The 18,875-nt window shown below is 43.7% G+C and overlaps 1 protein-coding gene across 1 annotated transcript in view; it reads left to right on the top strand.

The window, feature by feature from the left end:
• The first annotated feature begins 1,538 nt into the window (after positions 1 to 1,538).
• Positions 1,539 to 18,875, top strand: part of ENPP5 (ectonucleotide pyrophosphatase/phosphodiesterase family member 5) — a 42,675-nt gene continuing 25,338 nt past the window's right edge. Inside the window, exon 1 of the mRNA XM_028479260.2 lies at positions 1,539 to 1,649. The gene's annotated coding sequence lies outside the window, so the exon portion shown is untranslated. The remainder of the gene's footprint in view (positions 1,650 to 18,875) is intronic.

The following is an 18,875-nucleotide window of genomic DNA, read 5'->3' as shown; positions in this document are numbered from 1 at the left end:
ACAGGCTCCGGACGCGCAGGCTCAGCGGCCGTGGCTCACGGGCCCGGCCGCTCCGCGGCATGTGGGATCTTCCCGGACCGGGGCACGAACCCGCGTCCCCTGCATCGGCAGGCGGACTCTCAACCACTGCGCCACCAGGGAAGCCCCTGCAGTCAACTCTTGAATTCAGATACCAGCGCTGGGCTCTGGGATTTGGCCAGTACAGTTGCAGCCATTCAGTCTGCAAGCTGCCTTCGTGCAGAGGCTCACTCCCACCGCCACGTGCCCCAGGGGTACCTGGTACCCCTGATGCCCAAGACTTTCTAGTTCCGACTCTCCAGGGAGGAGGCCTAGATGAACAAAAGTTAAATGAATAGCCCAAAGTGCTAAGCTTCGAGCTCAGGCAATCTGTGTCTAGAGCCTACAGGACACTGTACCCCACCCCTGTTGGGGTAGTAGTAGTAATGATGGCACACTGGCGGCAGCTAGAGTTAACGCATACCTCACCGCTGGACCTGAGGGTTGATAAAGTGCTGGCACACATGCTATATTATTTGACCTCATTTAATGCCCACGGGACACTAGCTGATGCCACAGATGAAATACCCAACACCGAATAGACGGCAGGGACAATAACACAAAGTGTGAAACTCTCCAGGGAGGCAGGACTCCTTCTGCATTACTATTCATTCCTGTCCTAGGACTTTCTCAGCCCCACTCTGGGTCTGTCACCAGTTCAGTGATTTCCTGCAAAGTGCACAGTCTTGGTTTGTGTCTAACGTTGTTTCTGGTCCCAGAAGGGTAGGCAGACCTTTCCAGGAGTGATGGGCTCAGGTAGTGACAGTTCCGATCTTTGGTCTCTTGTCGTTCTTTCTTTCTGGAATTGGACGGTGGAAGTTGGCCCTGAGTCCCTGGATTCATAGATCCCTGAGTAGAGAGAAGCGTGAGCAAGACAGGTTCGGTCTCCTACACTCAGACAGGTCCGTAGCTGATCTATGCAAGGCCCCACAGGGAACTAACCAATTCATAAATACTGGAAAATACTGGGGAAAATCATAACAAGATAAGTGGGATGCAAACATGCAAATGTGTAAAACATGGGTCGAGTTATTTGGGGATTAAGGAGGGAGTGGGCAGGCCCAAGCTGCTGGCCAGCTTCAGATTCAGCAGGTCTGGCTGTAATTTGATGCCACCTCATGGTGGTTATCCGTTTCAGCTTAAATACCGCTGGGGATAATAACTCTGGGTCCTGTGGCTGCCTGGGATTCCCAGGAAAGGCAGCAAAGATTTGAAGAATTTCCTTATAGATGTTGGCACAGTTTGGGACAATCGGTCAGGAGGGTCCTAAAAACATAGGGACCCATCCGCCCCTTGCCTGCTTCCAGAGCTGGCTTGCCTGCCGTGTACCTGCAGTCCTTCCCTCCCTTCCTCAGCCTCCTTTCTCCCCTCCCTGCACCTTTGAAGATAAATACTGGAGCCCGCTGCTATTTGTGTATGGGAGCGTGGCAGAAGGTGAGAGGCAATGACAAAACACTCATTTCTTATTCTCTCAGGTGCCTTGTAATGGAGTTTCATGCGAATAAGTTTTAAAGTGCTTCCAAAGCTTACCTGAACTACTTCTACCGGTTCTTATGCAGTCCTGCCATCAAGAAAGCTCCGCCTTCTAGCAGGTATCCTTTCTGTTTTACTTAGGACTAGATTCTCTTACTAATCTTCAGGGAGGCAAAGTGGGCTCTTGCAATGGTTCTTTTGTATATATTATAGTTCTGTGGTGACAAAACTGCTCCCCGAGCTCTCCACATCCCTCAATAAGCACGTGGCAAATGTTTTAAGAGTAAGGAAGGTGTCTTACCCTCCTTAGCTTGACCCACAGCACTCTGATCCTGTGCTGAGCATCTATTAGGTGCTCAATAAATCTTAGATGAATGAAATGGGTGAATAAATCTGATGAGTCGATATCCTAATGATATACACAAATCATATAATAAAACTGAAAAGGACTTTATACAAGACAATGTGAAAACTGTCCACCTTTAATGAAAAAATAAATACCTGGCTACTTGGCTTATTCTCACAGACTCCTTGACTGCGATCTTAATCAGATGGGAAAAAAAGACTCCATCATTCATTCACTCAACAAACATTTTTTGAGAACCTATTATGCTCCAGGCACTGTAGTAGGCTTTGGAAAAATGAGACATCTTGGTGCAAAAGACAATCCAAGCTCCTTCCCTAACTGAGCTTACTTTTTATAGGTATTTGGGGGTTGGAAAGTGTAACAGACTGAATTGTGTCCCCCCACTCAAAATCCAAATGTTGAAGCCCTAACACCCAATGTGATTGTGTTTAGCAGCAGGGGCTCTACAGAGCTGATTAGTATTCAATAAGGTCAAGAGAATGGGGCCCTAATCTGATAGGACTAGTGTCCTTATAAGAAGAGGAAGAGGGTCTTCCCTGGTGGCGCAGTGGATAAGACTCCGCGCTCCTAATGCAGGGAGCCTGGGGTTCAATCCCTGGTCAGGGAACTAGATCCCACATGCATGCCACAACTAAGGAGCCAGCGAGCGGCAACTAGGGAGCCCGCCTGCCGCAACTACGACCTGGCACAACCAAATAAATAAATAAATATTTTTTAAAAAAGAAGAAGAAGAGGAAGACACACCAGAGATCTCTCTCTCTCCCCACACACAGGGGAAAGGCCACGTGAGGACACGGCAAGAAGGTGGCCATTTATAAGGCAGAAGGAGAACTCCCACCAGAATTGAACCCTGCTGGTACCTTGACCTTGGACTTCCAGCCTCCATAACTATGACAAAATAAATTTCTGTTGTTTAAGCCACCCAGCTTATGGAGTTTCATTATGGCAGCCCAGGGTGGCTAATACACAAAGCATCAGTGGTTACTGTGAAAGATAGGAGAGGAGAAGGGAAAGAAAGAAAATTGCTCACAGGACAGGAATACTGAGTGATTTTGATCATCAATTCGAATTCTTGTTATTTAGCTAGCTCTTCTACTTCAGGGCCTCTCACATGGTTGCATCAGTTTGTCTCATCTGAAAGCTTGACTGGGGAAGGATAAACATTCAGGCTCACTCGGGTTATTGTCAGAATGCTGTTCCTTAGGGCTGCTGGCCTGAGGGCATCTGTGCCCTGCTGGTTGTTGACCAGAGGTCACCCTTGGTTCCTTGCCACATGGGCCTCTCCAACATGTGCATTTACTTCAGCCAACCATGAAAGCCAAGTGGGCAAATAGAGAGAGTCTGCTCGCAAGACAGAGGTGACAATCTCTTGTAACCTAATCATTGGAATGACATCCTGTCGTCTTTGCCATTGTTCTATTGATCAGGAACAAGTCACCAGGTCCAGACTACTCAAGGGTGGTGTGAGCTGATTACAAGAGGATGTGGCTATGTGGAGGTGGCCATCTTAGAAGCTACCTACCGCAGTGCTGGAGTCACTCTGAGCCAATGGTCATCTCTATGTTTCTTCCACACTCCTGGAAGAACTACTTACTTTCTTATTTCTTAATGAAAGGAAATCTAGGAAGGTGATACTGATTTGATTGTGATCTACTTTATAGAAGCCATGTCAATTCTGTCTATGAAATATCTCCATATTCCTTATACCTATTACCCTCAGCCACTTGGACGACTGACAGTTCCCACCTGTTAAATGCATCCAAGCTGGAACTTACATTATGTCTGCCAAACACCACTCTTCCTGTCTCGGGAAATGGACCATCCCATCCCAAGTTCTCAAGCCAGAAACCTGAGAAGTGACCCCTGACCCCTTCCCCTTTTTACTCTGCCTTCACTGAAAAAAATATCAATAAGTAGTTCAATAAGTTATGGTAAGTTATGTAGAAGGGGACCTACGTGTCTATAGGGGTAGTTATTTGGAGATGATGAAGGTAGGGCCACAAAAAAATTCCCATGTGATTTGGGTAAATTCATTTACCTCCCTAAGATCTAGTTTTCTTCACTAAAAAACAATGGGATAATACTGGGAGACATATGTCAAAGAGTTGCTATAGGGTCAAATTAAATGATATCTGTAAAATGCTTAGATTATTATTTTACGTCTTGGGAGCCCACCATATGGTAGCTACCATACCAGCTATGAGAGAACCACGTGGTGGCTGCTGTTGTTTGTTCACTAAATCAGCAGTCTCCTCTCTCTTCCACTTTAGAGGCTAAAAAGCTAAACACACATTTTCCCAACCTCTCTTGTAGCTGGGGATGCCCAGGGGACATAGTTCTTGGAAAGAAAAAGTCTTCTGATAAGACATAGTTCTTGGAAAGAAAAAGCCTTCTGATAAGAACCTCTTCCTTCCTTGAAGAAGGATTCAGTGTCTGCCATTTGCATCCATGAGGTAGCAACATGTGGTTGAATTCCGACACACTAATGATGGTGGAAAGAGTGTGCTCCTAATGACATTGTCAAACAGCAGAACAAATGCCAGCACCCAGCTACCTTCAGGCTTCTTGTCGTCTAAAAGAAAGAAACCTCTACGTGTATTCTGTTATTTGCAGTTGAAAGCACGCCTAACAGATACCTGTTTCAATAGCCTGGAACTCAAATATCAGAAAATCTAGGACAGAAATGTTTTCGCCAAGGTCACAACTTCTATATCAATCCAAGATTTGAAATTCTGTCTTTTTCCACATTGAATAACATCTTATAGATCGTATAAATGCAGCAAAATTGTGTGGACTTTACAATATGTTCCATTTGTTCTTCTTCTTCTTAATTTAGTATATTTACTTTAAAATTATATTCCTGACAGTGAAAAGAGCTCCACACATTCAAGGCTTCAATATAATGTCAAAGAAGCAGTAAAGGAAAAAAGGGAAGGTGGGAGCAGAAAAAAGGCAGAGCTTCTGAAAAAGACAACAAACAGAAAAGGAGATAAGTATATTGATACAACTGTATGTAATATCAGCCTTGAATTGCTGAAGTTTTTACAGTATCGACCTTAGACTTTGCCTACAGGAGTAAATTTATTATGAGACTTTTTTTCCCCTCATTCTGTCTCCTCCTAAGAATTCCCAAGAGTGGTATTTTAGGATCATAAGAGACATATGTAGACATCAGATACACAACATGCAAAGTAAGTTAAGGGCCCAGGAAGAACTTACTGATACAAAATATTTGGTCTACACTCCTGCCTAGAAATGCCAAGACCTGGCTGAATGTACTATCATGAGATTTACTAAAATACAGATAAATACAGCCATGAGACTGACTGTAGAGGTGCAATGGCCACTCACCACCCATGACTATAGAACACTTGACATGTGGCCAGTGCCATATGTTGAAATGGAAATATTTTGTATATATTGGGATAAAAGAAAATATATCCTAAAAGTAATTTCACTTTTTCTTTTCATTTATAACATGGTCACTAAAATTTTTAACATTATACACGTGGGGCTTCCCTGGTGGCACAGTGGTTGAGAATCCACCTGCCAATACAGGGGACACAGGTTTGAGCCCTGGTCAGGGAAGATCCCACATGCCACGGAGCAACTAAGCCCGTGAGCCACAGCTACCGAGTCTGAGCTGTAGAGCCCGCGAGCCACAACTACTGAGCCCGTGTGCTACAACGACTGAAGCCTGCGTGCCTAGAGCCCATGCTCCGCAACAAGAGAAGCCACCGCAATGAGAAGCCCGCGCACCACAGCAAAGAGTAGCCCCTGCTCACCGCAACCAGAGAAAGCCCACACAGCAACAAAGACCCAACACAGCCAAAAATAAATTAATTAAATTAAAAAATATATATATATATATACGTGGTTCTCACTATATTTTTATCAGAGAGTATCCCTCTAGAACATGATGGCTCTCATTAGCCATGAGTGTGACCCAACTTCACTTACCGGATTGAAAGAAATGAGTCTAAACAGACTAATGACGGGATGTGGACATTTCCACGTGGAGGACAGAAAGATTGAAAGGGATGGGACGAAACAGAAAGTGGGCGTGATTCTGACAAATGAAGAGCATGCTTATGGAGGTTCATGAGAGGCTGGGGGGATGGAAGAAAAGGGAAAATCCTTAAGGAAGATAGTGGCTCCAAAATCGTGTTTAGGCCATGGTGCAATCTCACCTGGGGCCCATTCCATCTGCCTCTGCTTCTTGTACTGTTTGTCCACTGCAGTCACCTTCTCAGGGACACTTGGTCTCCACGAGCTATTTTTCTTGGAGTCCCTTCCAGGTCTCCCAGTGTGATGAAGGATTTTAATGCCCTGGGGCCACTACTATAGAATTCTAGTTGCAAGGTGGGTTAATGGAACCAAAATGACAAATGTGTTTCTGCACCGCAGAGACCTAATCAGTTAGCTCAAACAGGGAACTCCTGAGCTAGCCTTGAAATGAGCTGCTAAGAGACTCTCATTCATCTTCTGTTTGAAGCCTTCCAGGTCTCCATCCCCTGTGATATATTGTCAGTTTCCACTAAAAGCCTGGAGTCCCATAGCACTTACTCTCTGAAGGACCTTGGCTGTTCTGGAGAAACCTATTAAATGAACAAGTCAGCAGAGCTTCAATAAACAACCAGATTAACAGCCCAGTGGGAGAGTGAAAATCCCACAAGTAATAGATTTAAAACCCCACTAAGTCCCAAATTGTGGGTCAGCAGAAGAATTTGCCTCCAAATGTTTTTTGGGCAAAGAGCCATTACATTACCTGGTGGTCTCTGTGTGGGTTCCTTTTACATTTAGTCCTATTTGAGAGTATCAAAAAAGGCATTTTCCGGATGACAGGACTTTGTGTTTTATAATGCTCTGTGAGCCAAACCCAAACCCTTCCACATTTTTAAAATTAATGTAGCAAAAAGAAAAATATATGTACTTGGGGTTGGAGCTACTACTCAGATTTGAAGGATGTTTAACTCCAGTGGATGCCTTAAGTATAGAGGTCTCCTGGCAAGGGCTTCTCCCTTTCTTTGGAGGAGAAGCCAAGCTATTCCAAGGCCTTCCAGTCTCCAGCCAGCTCAGCTAGCATGAAGGGGAGGCAAATAGTCACACGAACGTTAAACCCTGAATGCAAGAAGAAAGATTCCTTCCACCTCAATGAAAAGTCAGTTGGTGAACAGCCACCAGGAGGGTCACGTAGATGACTCCTGTATATGAATTAGAAATCTGGAATTGCAGGGAAGCCATCCATAGAGGTGCAGAAAGCTAAAAGCACACCTCCTTTGCCTGTGGACAGCCTCCAGGAAGATAGAACCAAGAGTCAGGACACGGAATGCTGTGGCTGGGTGTTGCTAAGGAAACTCACCTACCTCAAGAAGGATTTCCCTGGCTGGGAGCTACTTGGGAAGGTCGGCCAAGCCATGGTGGGGTAAGAACTCACCCTGGGAAAAGTGGCCAGACACTGCCAAGGAAGAACGTGGGCATCCATTGACTCCCTTGGTAAGAAAGACAGTCATACCCCGATGCTGGTGAAACCACTCATTTGAAGAGTGCAGTCAACTCTTTTTTTTTTTTTTTTTGGCGGTACGCGGGCCTCTCCCGTTGCGGGGCACAGGCTCCGGACGCGCAGGCTCAGCGGCCATGGCTCACGGGCCCGGCCGCTCCGCGGCACGTGGGATCTTCCCGGACCGGGGCACGAACCCGCGTCCCCTGCATCGGCAGGCGGACTCTCAACCACTGCGCCACCAGGGAAGCCCCTGCAGTCAACTCTTGAATTGAGATACCAGTGCTGGGCTCTGGGATTTGGCCAGTACAGTTGTACCCCCCTCCTGCTGTCTATGACGTGGTCATTGATTGCATCATGTGGCAGGCGCTATTGCTTGCTCTTCCCCAAACTGTTACACAGTCGTTTTTCCTCGCTGGCAGAGGTTTATAAAGGCCAACAATGCCAGATGCTTCTTTTCCAGCATCCCTGAAGCCAGAATTTATTTCACAGGACTTAGGGGGAGTGTAGAGTGGGTTTTCAGAGGAAGGTTTCTTCTCCCTGTGAAAGAAGAAATGCCCCTTTCATTCCCTGTATTAGTTTCCAATGGCTGCGATAACAAATGACCACAAACTTGGGGGCTTAAAACAAGAGAAATTTATTCTCTCATAACTTTGGGGGATAGAAGTTCAAAATCACATCACTGGGTCAAAAGCAAGGTGTTGACATAGCCACCTCCCCCCAGAGTTGCTAGGGGACCATCTGTTTCTTGCCTCTTTCAGCTTTGGAGGCTGTTGGCATTCCTTGGTTTGTGGCCACATTACTCCAATTTCTGCCTCTGTGTTCACTTTCCTTATTCTCCCTTGGAAATTTTCAAAACTTACAAATTCCAAGAAAATTCAACAACCTAATCCCAATTCCAAGCATTTTTTTTCCTTTCACATGTTCCCCCAGCCGGTTTTTAAACACAATAGCTGTACCTGATAGTATATCATTGGCTCTAATTCCTTCCCCAAACACTAGACAGGATGGAAATTAACTGTTAAAAAGTCATAAATTATTTATGTCTAGAAATCCTGTTTCAGCAGCTTCTCAATAACCGAGATAAGTAAACCCTTTCATTCATGAGTCAGTGTGACTTAACTATTTATTCCAGAAAATTATTTCCCAGGAAAATGAGACTCTTTAATAATAATTGGACTGTGTAAGGAAATTCCTGCAAATAGATCTGTCCAGTTTGCTGAAATGGAGAAGCAGTTCCCCTATAGAGACCATAGAGGGCGCACCTGGGCAACCCCCTCACTGATCGCACAGCAGTTCACTTTCTAGATTCACTTCAAGACGCATGCTTGTTGCACCTACCAACCCAAAATATATGATGTCGTAAACTTTGTCCAGTTCACAATCAGTCCTCTGCCTTGAAAGACCTTCCTTAAACCCCTTGGTACCCGCCCCCCCAGCAACAAAATCCTGCAAATGACCTCTGGGGGCCTCCCCTCTGGGACATAAGACTCTGCCAAAGTCGAGTTCCCCTTCGCTGCAGTGGGTCCAATAAACTTGGCTTTGATTGATCAGTAGATTTTTCCAGTGGTCGTTTGGGGAGTTGATGGCAAACCTCTACCAGTTTGCAAATTAAATTTGTTTCCTTAAATAGTATTAAGTTCCAAATTCTGGTCTGGACCACTAGGAGGACAACTGTAGGTGAGGGTTTGTGAATGGCTGCTCTAACATGACATTTTCCCTTTCAGTTTCCCGGAGGCCACTCTGGGGGTTCCCGCTCCCACTATGCAGAAAGCAGTTATTCGGAAGTTAGAATTGGGAGCCTTGTTCAATTTGTACTCCCCGTGCCTGGCATAGTGTTTATTTTCCTTTTGTCTCCCCAAATGCATCTAAAGCCCCAGTTCTGAGAATAACTCTTGAGAATGTAGCAGCCCTACATTCTAAAGCAAGGTACTGGGCACATTAATCACGGAGTTACAAAATAGCCAAACTAGGCTTGTAATCTCTACCCTGGCACCCACCCCCAGCCTATAAAAGAGAAGACTGCATGTCTGAGAGTGGACTTGGGGAGCCCCGCTGGGTAGAGGGTTGCTGACCTTGTAATGACAGCTATTACGTTTTCTGCCCTGTTCCACCTGATTTTTAAAATCTGTTTACATTGGGACCCACAATTGAAAATACTTTTTACATTGAGTCTCAGTACACGAATACGTGTGTGTGTGTATAAACTGAAAGTTTTCATAAAACAATGGCTACCCTTGTTACATGTAGTGTACTCTGATACTCTGATATTTCTATTCCAATTCATTGTATTCTTTTTTTTTTTTTGGCTGCCTGGCATGCGGGATCTTAGTTCCCTGACCAGGGATCTAACCCATGCCCCCTGCAGTGGAAGTGCAGAGTCTTAACCACTGGACCACCAGGGAAGTCCCCTTCATTATTTTTAAGATGTAGTTACCAACTCCTAAATGAATTTGACAACCAATGGACCACAAGCCCCAGGTTAGGAAACTCTCTCAGAGATACACCTATAGAAATCGGAGAATCTAATGAAACAGCAGCCAGCTTCTTAGTCCAGGCTAGGTGATGGGGATCTCAGCTTTAACTCCGCAGTTCAGTCCAGAGGAGTCATGGGGCCAAAGTGAGTCAGGCTGAATTGATTTCAGGGCTCACTAATGAGTCACAATCCACAGAATGAAAAGCAATAACAAACCCAGCTTCATTCCTAGACTTCATTGGGGTTGCCGATTGCCAGATAGGGTTGGGAGACATAAGAGCCAGTGAACCTCTCCCTGACATGGCCACTTAATCCTTGTGACACAGTTTTTCACAATGTTCCCCTCTTTCCTTTCTCCTGTAGATGGTGATTCTAAAATCCAGGGTGTACAAATAAAATGTGTTCCAGTGCTCCTGGCAACTGGAGGAGAAACGGTTCTCTGGATTCCCAGTTGAGGACAGTAACAGTGAATGTTCTACTGGGAAGAAAGAGTCTTTTTTTTTTTTTTTTAATTGAAGGATAGTTGATTTACAACGTTGTGTTCGTTTCTGGTGTACGGCAAAGTGATTCAGTTATATAACTAAAAAATATATATCTATATATAAAACATATATACACATATATGTATATATTTTTTTCAGATTCTTTTCCCTTATAGGTTATTATAAGATATCGAATATAGTTCCCTGTGCTAAATAGTGGGTCCTTGCTGTTTATTTTATATATAGGAGTGTGTATCTGTTAATCCCAAACTCCTAATTTATCCCTCCCCCCCCTTTTTCCTTTTAATCAGTTGGCAGATAGCATTGACCATGGTTATTCTTTCAAAATTATAATATTTGTATCACAAAAGTTGAGTAAAGAATGGATGTCTGTGAGAAAACAGAAACGAAGATGGTGCAGTTCTGTACAGAAAACCATAGTCATACTAAAATTAGCTGAACTTTCTCTTACTTCTCCTCCCCCCTTACCCTTTGGTAACCATAAATTTGCTTTCTATGTCTGTGGGTCTATTTCTGTTTTGTAAATAGATTATTTGTAGCATTTTTTTAATTCCCCATACAAGTGATAGCATATTTGTCTTTGTCTTACTTCACTTAGTATGATAATCTCTAGGTTCATCCACGTTGCTGCAAATGGCTTTATTTTATTCTTTTTTATGACTGAGTAATATTCCATTTTATCTATGTACCACAACTTCTTCAACCATTGAAAGGGTCTCTGCTTGGGGAGAAGTGTCTCCATCCTACAGCATGGCTAGATACTGTGTGACAGGCTTTGCCTGGGATATACCTGTGTGTCGATGCAAACACTTTTTACCATTATCTTCCAGAGAAGAAAGACCTTTCTCCTTACTTCCCATATTTCCTGAGAAACCACAATGTAGAAAGTTTTTTCACAATTCTAAAAGTCCTAACCATGAGAGAGGAGCGACATTGTAACTATGTCCTTCACCTTCCATTGAGAAAAACAGCAATATATGTAAAATCAGTAGAAATTATTTTCATAATTCCAGCTGTATACAAAGCTCTTTTCCTACCTCTTCAGAAACAAAGACCCCACTGGCCCATTTCCTAACCTGCTCTAACTTCTCCCATTCAAATAGAATGTCATATTTAGAGTCAGACATTCACAGGGGTTGTTGAAACTCATTTTTAAAAAATCAAATAGATTCTGAGTCCATGATGAATGACGTAAGCCAGAAAGTAGGGACAGGATAAGAGAAACGTTCCTACCTATAGCAAAAATGACTTTGCCCAAGCAAGAGCATTTAGTTCTGAAATCAATTTAATGATGAAGTTACCCAGACATTATGGGCTGAAAAGAAAAAAAAAAAACAAAACCCTGAAGGCACATGTGCACACAGTTGGCTCAGAAACCACCTTGTGGTCCAAACCTTCCAGGCAAGACCACTGGACCACCCCTCCCTGCTTCCCCACTGACCCTTTGTCACACACTTCAGGGTTGTTTCCTTTATTTCCTCAAGGCCACCAGCCACATTTCCCTTAGCTTGGGGACTGCTGAGTGCTGGGGACAGGAGAGAACCCAGTGTGACTTTCCCTGGATTAACACCCCAAAGAGTGGTTCTGTGCCTTCCCCAGCAGTGCTGATAGCGTCTGGGAGGGGGAGTGATGGAGGCAAAGATAGAACGGCCCAGAAAAGGGACATAGAACCTCACAAAGGCCCTCAGACAGCTGCCTGAAAAACACTACTCAGTAGCCGCTTCAAGAACCCCAACAGAGTGAAACTCTCCCGAGGCAGGGAAATCATTTTTGAAAACATAACTAATAGTTTCCTTTATTACTTAATGTTACGACAGCACTAGGAGAAAAAGATCGTGGAACATTTCTCATCATACAGATAAAGAAACTGATCAGAGAAGTGGAGATTTACTTAATGTTCCTCATCTAGTAAGTGGCAGAACCAAGACTCAAGCCAGTTCTAAGGCCGAGGTTGATGTTCTTTCCTTGGGCTCGTCAGGGGCAGAAGGGGCATGTAGAGCCTTGGAGAAGAGCAATGACATAAAGGGTGTTACAAAGCACTGGGTGATTGATAGGCCTGCCTTCAAGTCCTAGTTACAATCTCAGCATCCCATCCAGGGCTGAGATGCTGATATGAGAGAAAATATTTCACTTCTGGGAGAGGGGAAATTATATTAACCCTCTGTTGCATTTTATTAAGCAACATTTACCTATAAAACTTCATTTGGAATGAAGTCATGTATTCAGCGATTTGGGGATGAAGTGATTTAATCCTAAAGGCCTGTCATGTTTATTTTGAGAAAGAACGTGCCATCTATTTGGGTCCTCTCTCTCAGGTCATTTGACTTAAAGAGGTGCCTTAAAACAGAGAAACATTCAGACATACAACCTGTATCATTTCTGAAGTTTTTCTAATGAAGAATGTTCTGAGTTCTGAGTCCAGTGAGGTCCTGGATACTCTGTTTTGTGCAGTTGGCCTGGCAGCCTCTCCTGGGTAGGGAACTTGTGTGTGGTTTACACAATGTCCCCCTTTGGAGCTGGGAAGGTTTTAATCTACTGTTTCTTCTTTACTCACTTTAGAAACATTGAGCTGAGTGCTGTGTGGTGCCTGGGTATTGGGGACACACTGATCTCTGCTCTCAAACAATCAGACAAGTGGCGGAGGACCAAGCTATAAACAGGGCCTGACGATGTAAGGCAGTGGGTGGTTCAGAGCACATGTGCTGGAAAGTGACAGACCCTGGGTGGATCCCAGCTTCAGGGCTCCTATGACTTTGGGCAGGGTCTTAACTGGGCTGAGTTCATTTTCTCGTTTATAGAAGCAAGTAATAATAAGACCTACCACACAGTTTCCTTGTGAGGAGGAAACAAGCAAGTACATGTGAAAAGCTAGGCATCACCTAGCACATAGTAATATCTCAATAAATATCAGCCTTGGCAGAGGAGAATCAGGAAAGTCTTCCCAGTTCCCTGATGGTCTAATGTTAGGATTCCGGGCTTTCACTGTCATGGTCCGGGTTCAATCCGTGGTCCGGTTATTGGGGAATTGAGATCCTGCAAGCCATGCAGCGTGGCAAAAAAAAAAAAGGAAAGTCTTCCCAGAAAATGGGACACCAGAGCAAGGAGAGGCAGCAAAATGAGCAGAGCTTCTCAACCGAGGGGACATTAGGGGGACATGTCTCCAGATGTCTGGAGACATCTTCGGTTGTCACAACTGGGGCAGTGGCGGGGTGGGGGGAGCAGTGAATGCTACTGGCCTCTAGTGGGTAGAGGCCAGGGATACTGCTAACCTACAATGCACAGGATGGCCCCCAGCAAAGAACTGTCCAGTCCAAATGTCAAGTGTGCTGGGGTTGAGAAACCCTGATTTAGAGCGTGGATTCTATAGCCAAAATGCCTGGGTTTCGTAGGGGAGGGAAGTCTTGTTTCTCTTCTCTCTTAGTTTTAATAACAGGAGGCTGCCAATTAAGCTGACAAAAGGTCAACAGGAGGAAAGGGGGGATTCATATTGCACACAGGGGTCTAGAAAAGAAGTAGCTGCTGCGTTAAATGGTTACAGTTAAAGGCTTATATGTACACCTAACTTAGCAGAGGAAAGGGAGGGGGAGAAAGGCTTCTAGGGAAAGAACAACTAGGCATCTTTAGGAAGACAAATGGGTTTTTAGAAAAATAGGAGAGAAAGTTTGTGATAATGTTTGTCTGCACAGGTATCGGTGGTCTTGTGTCTTCTGCAGGACCACAGATCTACCCCAAAGAGGGATCTATGGTAGGTTTACTTTTGGGAGTAGAAGTTGCCCCTTAGAGGGAATTTATGGCAGCCCTAATTTCTCAGAAGTCTCTGCTTTGGGTCAGATAAGGGAAGCTCTGAGAAGACTTGTTTCTGCATCTATTGAATTTCAAATATCTTCAGCTTAAAATAATCTTTATCCCAACTCTGAGGTTCCAGGTGGGACATGACAGTTTAAATTCTGGCTCTGTCACTTACTAGCTGTGTGACTTAGGGCAAGTTACTGTGCTTCACTTAACTCATTTGTAAATGGAGAAATTGAGAAAGCTTATTGGGTTATTTTTTAAAATATTTATTTATTTATTTATTTATTTTTGGCTGCGTTGGGTCTTCGTTGCTGCGCGCGGGCTTTCTCTAGTTGCGGCGAGCGGGGGCTTCTCTTGTTGTGGAGCACGGGCTCTAGGTGCACAGGCTTCAGTAGTTGCGGCACGCGGGCTCAGCAGTTGTGGCTCGCGGGCTCTAGAGCGCAGGCTCAGTAGTTGTGGCGCACGGGCTTAGTTGCTCCACGGCATGTGGGATCTTCCTGGACCAGGGCTCGAACCCGTGTCCCCTGCATTGGCAGGCAGATTCTTAACCACTGCGCCACCAGGGAAGTCCACTTATTGAGTTATGGGTAAATATCTGGAACTTACTAAGTACGACATTTATACTTACATAAATTCCAATGACCAAATCCTAATGGATATTTTCCCCAAAATCAGGAGTAACGACCTCTTTCTATGCCTTATATAGCTTCCAGACAGATCACCCTCAGTCCCGTGGAGTTCTAGTGAGTCTTTCGTTTGGCCTCTATATCTTTAGCCAAGTCTCAGCCTGGTTTACTTGGCTCTGTTAGTCCAGCATGATTTAAAACTCACATATAAGATGTACAAGGTACAAACATGGATCATCCTGGGATGCTGCTGGAGAAAGGGCAAACGGGGCAGGAAGGATGCAGAGCCGGGGGACCATTACTGGCATCTCTTTTGCAACTTCTGCTTTTATTATTTTATGTTTACTCTCCATTTTCCCTTTCTGTTCAGAACTCATATCCCCAACACCTCTAAAACATTCCTCTGCGATTTTTCTTAAGAACTATCATGATAAGGCTTTATAGCTTCTTACTGTTCAAGGGCATTTTAGAATAACAGTCTGTGCTTGGATAGTTGAAGGATAGATGAGCAGTCAAATTCTTGGATTTCTTGATGATTTCTCTCTTAGCAGAGCAAAAGGCCAGCTGGACCAATGGTGTATTTATACAAGCACCTGCACGTGAGCCATTCATAAAAGAAAAGGGTTAGAATCACCAGCATCTCTGGCAAGTGAGTTCAGAATGGAGCATATTTGAAACAGGATGATTCTTTTTTTTTCTCTGAATATGTCTCCTCCACTTTTTTCTTCCATATTCCTTGTGACTGTCAAAGTCTGTCCTTCGGGCTGTATGCTTTCAGAGATTTCATCTGAGTCATCTAAAAACTTTCTGAACCTAGGTAAGGATCCAGTGGTGGCCGTGAAATTTGAATTCACTCAGGGGCACTGTCACCCCTCTTCCTCAAAGACGGTTTTCAGCCTCCTTCTGGATCATTTCACTGTATCATTTCTTGTTTGTTTCAGTCCTTAGACCAGAGAAACATTTTTCAAAGCATCAACACCACCTGAAAGGTCAACCAAATCCAGAAATTGTATTTAGGGTACTCAAAATAGGATGAGGAGAAGAGACCAGCTCCACAATACATTTGAAATGCAGCACATCAAGTTGCTTGTTTACTTTTCCTTAGACAGCCAATCCAAGACGGGCCATCAAGGTCATTAGCAAAAATACTTGCTCTCTCGCCTATAGCATCTTCCAAACATTTGACATCGAGGAACCCAGTTCCTCATAAAAAAGGCTCTGACAGGGACTAGGTTGGTTTTTCTATCTACTATTCTTATGAAATAAGTTGTGGAATTGGAATTGGTTATTGGGGCAGATTTATAGACTTTTGTGATTCACCTTCAATCAGAGCTGATTTTACAAAATAGAGTTTAAAATGTCTCATCATAAAACAGCTTCCTGTGCAAATATGTTCCATGATTCTAAAAATGGGACTGCTCTGGCAGGATCAGAAGAACAAGGATATATGTTTCCAGGGCAAAAATCAACCTGAGAGAATAATTCCTTGTTTTCTTTTATAAATAAACACTCAGGGGCTCTTAGTAAGTAGTCCTGGGCTCATTTGTTTTTTGTTTCTGCCGCTGCTTTTTCTTTTTCCTGCCTTCTCTGTCTCCTTCTCCCCTTCTTTACAAAGACCTTAAAAAGACTGACATTTCTCTTGCTTCCTTGTTTCCTATTTGAGATTCTGTCCCCGAGGTTATTGGGTTTTCATAAGTTTACCAGTGTTGGGTTTCAGTAAAACTACATGGTTAATATCCAAATTTGAATTTTCTGTGACCCGTTAAAATAAAAGAACATGGTTAATTATGTTTAAAAAAAGGGAGGTCAGGAATAATTTTATTAGTGGCCCAAATCCCTAGAAAAGAGGTCGCAATCAAATCCAGCACACAGCCTGTTCTTCTACAGTCTTAGAATATCTTTACATTTTGAAAAAATTGCAAAAAAACAAAACAAAAACCGAAAAACCCAAACAGAGAAAAAATGCAGCAGACATCTTACATGGCTTGCAAAGCTTTACTATTTGCTCTTTGGTTTTTTACAGAAAATGCTTGCTGACCCCTCCTCCACTGTGTCCTTTTCCTCCTGGCCTGATAGATCACTACATTTTGAAAAAATTGCAAAAAAACAAAACAAAAAACCCCCGAAAAACCCAAACAGAGAAAAAATGCAGCAGACATCTTACATGGCTTGCAAAGCTTTACTATTTGCTCTTTGGTTTTTTACAGAAAATGCTTGCTGACCCCTCCTCCACTGTGTCCTTTTCCTCCTGGCCTGATAGATCACTAATCTAGTCATCTTCAGATTGTTCAGCTGAGCTTACATTTTCTATTTGGTCTATCTTTTCGGTCTAAAAACACTTGTAACATTATTCCTTGGATTTATTTTTTGTGATGACTAATTTTCTGATGTCAGTCATGCATTCACATTTATGGAGTTACTAAAACATTCCAGCCACTGAGGTACTACTTGGGGTAAACTAATCCGTGATAACCAATAAAGCCTCAAGTCCAGTGGTTTAAAGATATATTTCAAACAAATATTAGACTCATTTAAGCTTCCTTTTAAAAATCACTCTGATAGGAAAGATGCATCTTTGTTATTTCGTAACTTAAAAGTCTTCTATGGTTTCCCTTTCCCTGTAGGACAGAGTGCAAACTACTTAGCCTGGCTGGCTTTAGGGCTTTCCACAACTGTCCTTCTAATCTCCCCTCCCACTAGTTCCCCACAGGGACCCTGCACAGGATCAGCTGGGCTATTCATTATCAACTAAACATAAGTTGTTCTTCTTTGCTCTGTTCATTCTGTTGAACACGCTAATCTCTCATCTTAGAAAAACACTCCAGATAGTTCCACTAAAAATAAAATGAGTTGATAGAAAAGCTGTTATGAATACATGGTGGCTAAAAGTGGCGAACCATTCTTATACAAGTCTTGTTTAACATGATGAACAGTTTCATGCTCAAATATTAAAGGACAGTGAATTCAGAGCATTGAACAAGACTAATGTGTCCGGCCTGGTCCTGCGGCTGAAGCACAGTCCTTGTTCTGAGAAGACATCAAAGTTTAGAACCCAAACTTACCTCTGGATCTCTCAGCACTCCTTTCCTCCTCATTCACTCATCCATTCATTCAGTAAACTTTTATTGCCGGCATCAGGCCCCGTCTCAGCCACCTGGAACATTAACCAACAATGACAAGTGCAATGGCTGAGGAACGCAGGGCCCTCTGGGGTACAGGGGGGCACATAACCAGGCAGGGCTGCAAAAGGGTGGGTGTCTTGGACGAAGGTACTTATGACCTTGGTCTTGAAAAATTTAGGGGAGGTAGCCAGGCAAAGAGTAGACAGAGAATTGTGCAGACTAGATTTCTCGCCTCAGCTGTTTCATCTATAGCTGTGAATATTATTGCTTTTTGGAGGTACCATGCTTGTCTAAGAATGGGAGGAAATGTTGTAGAAGGGGTTGGTTCTTTTTGCTCGATTTTCCTTTTACTAGATTGCATGGCTTGACCACAGAAAATGTATCTTGCTCTTTGGTACACTTAATCTTTTGCTATAAGCGATAAGTCCAAGTTAAATATGTACCAGTGGGAGTATGAGATTCCTACATTCATCCCTGTGGTGTTGCTAAGTTGAGAACTGATCATTTCAAGAAAGAAAGAAAAAAAAGTTAACTATAAATAGACTTAAAGGAAATGTCAAAGTAGTGACTTAAAAAGGCAAGCCAGTAAACTACTTTGCAAACTATCTTTGTGCAAAAAATTAATTATCATTGTGCTATTAGGATCTTAGGATATATTGGAGACGGTATAGAATTAAGAGTGTGTACTTTAGAGCCAAACTCCTTAGGGTCAAATCTCAGCTCTGACAACACCTAGCTGTGTGAACTAGGTAAGTTGTTTAATCTCTCTGGGCGGGGCTTCCCTGGTGGCGCAGTGGCTGGGAGTCCGCCTGCCGATGCAGGGGACATGAGTTCGTGCCATCTTCCGGATTCGGGAAGATCCCACACGCCGCGGAGCGGCTGGGCCCGTGAGCCATGGCCGCTGAGCCTGCGCGTCCGGAGCCTGTGCCCCGCAACGGGAGAGGCCACAACAGTGAGAG

Source organism: Physeter macrocephalus, chromosome 18 (genome assembly GCF_002837175.3).
Source record: "Physeter macrocephalus isolate SW-GA chromosome 18, ASM283717v5, whole genome shotgun sequence".
NCBI lineage: Eukaryota > Metazoa > Chordata > Mammalia > Artiodactyla > Physeteridae > Physeter > Physeter macrocephalus.
The sequence above is the reverse complement of the archived record's forward strand: the minus strand, read 5'-3'. Positions and strand labels throughout refer to the sequence as shown.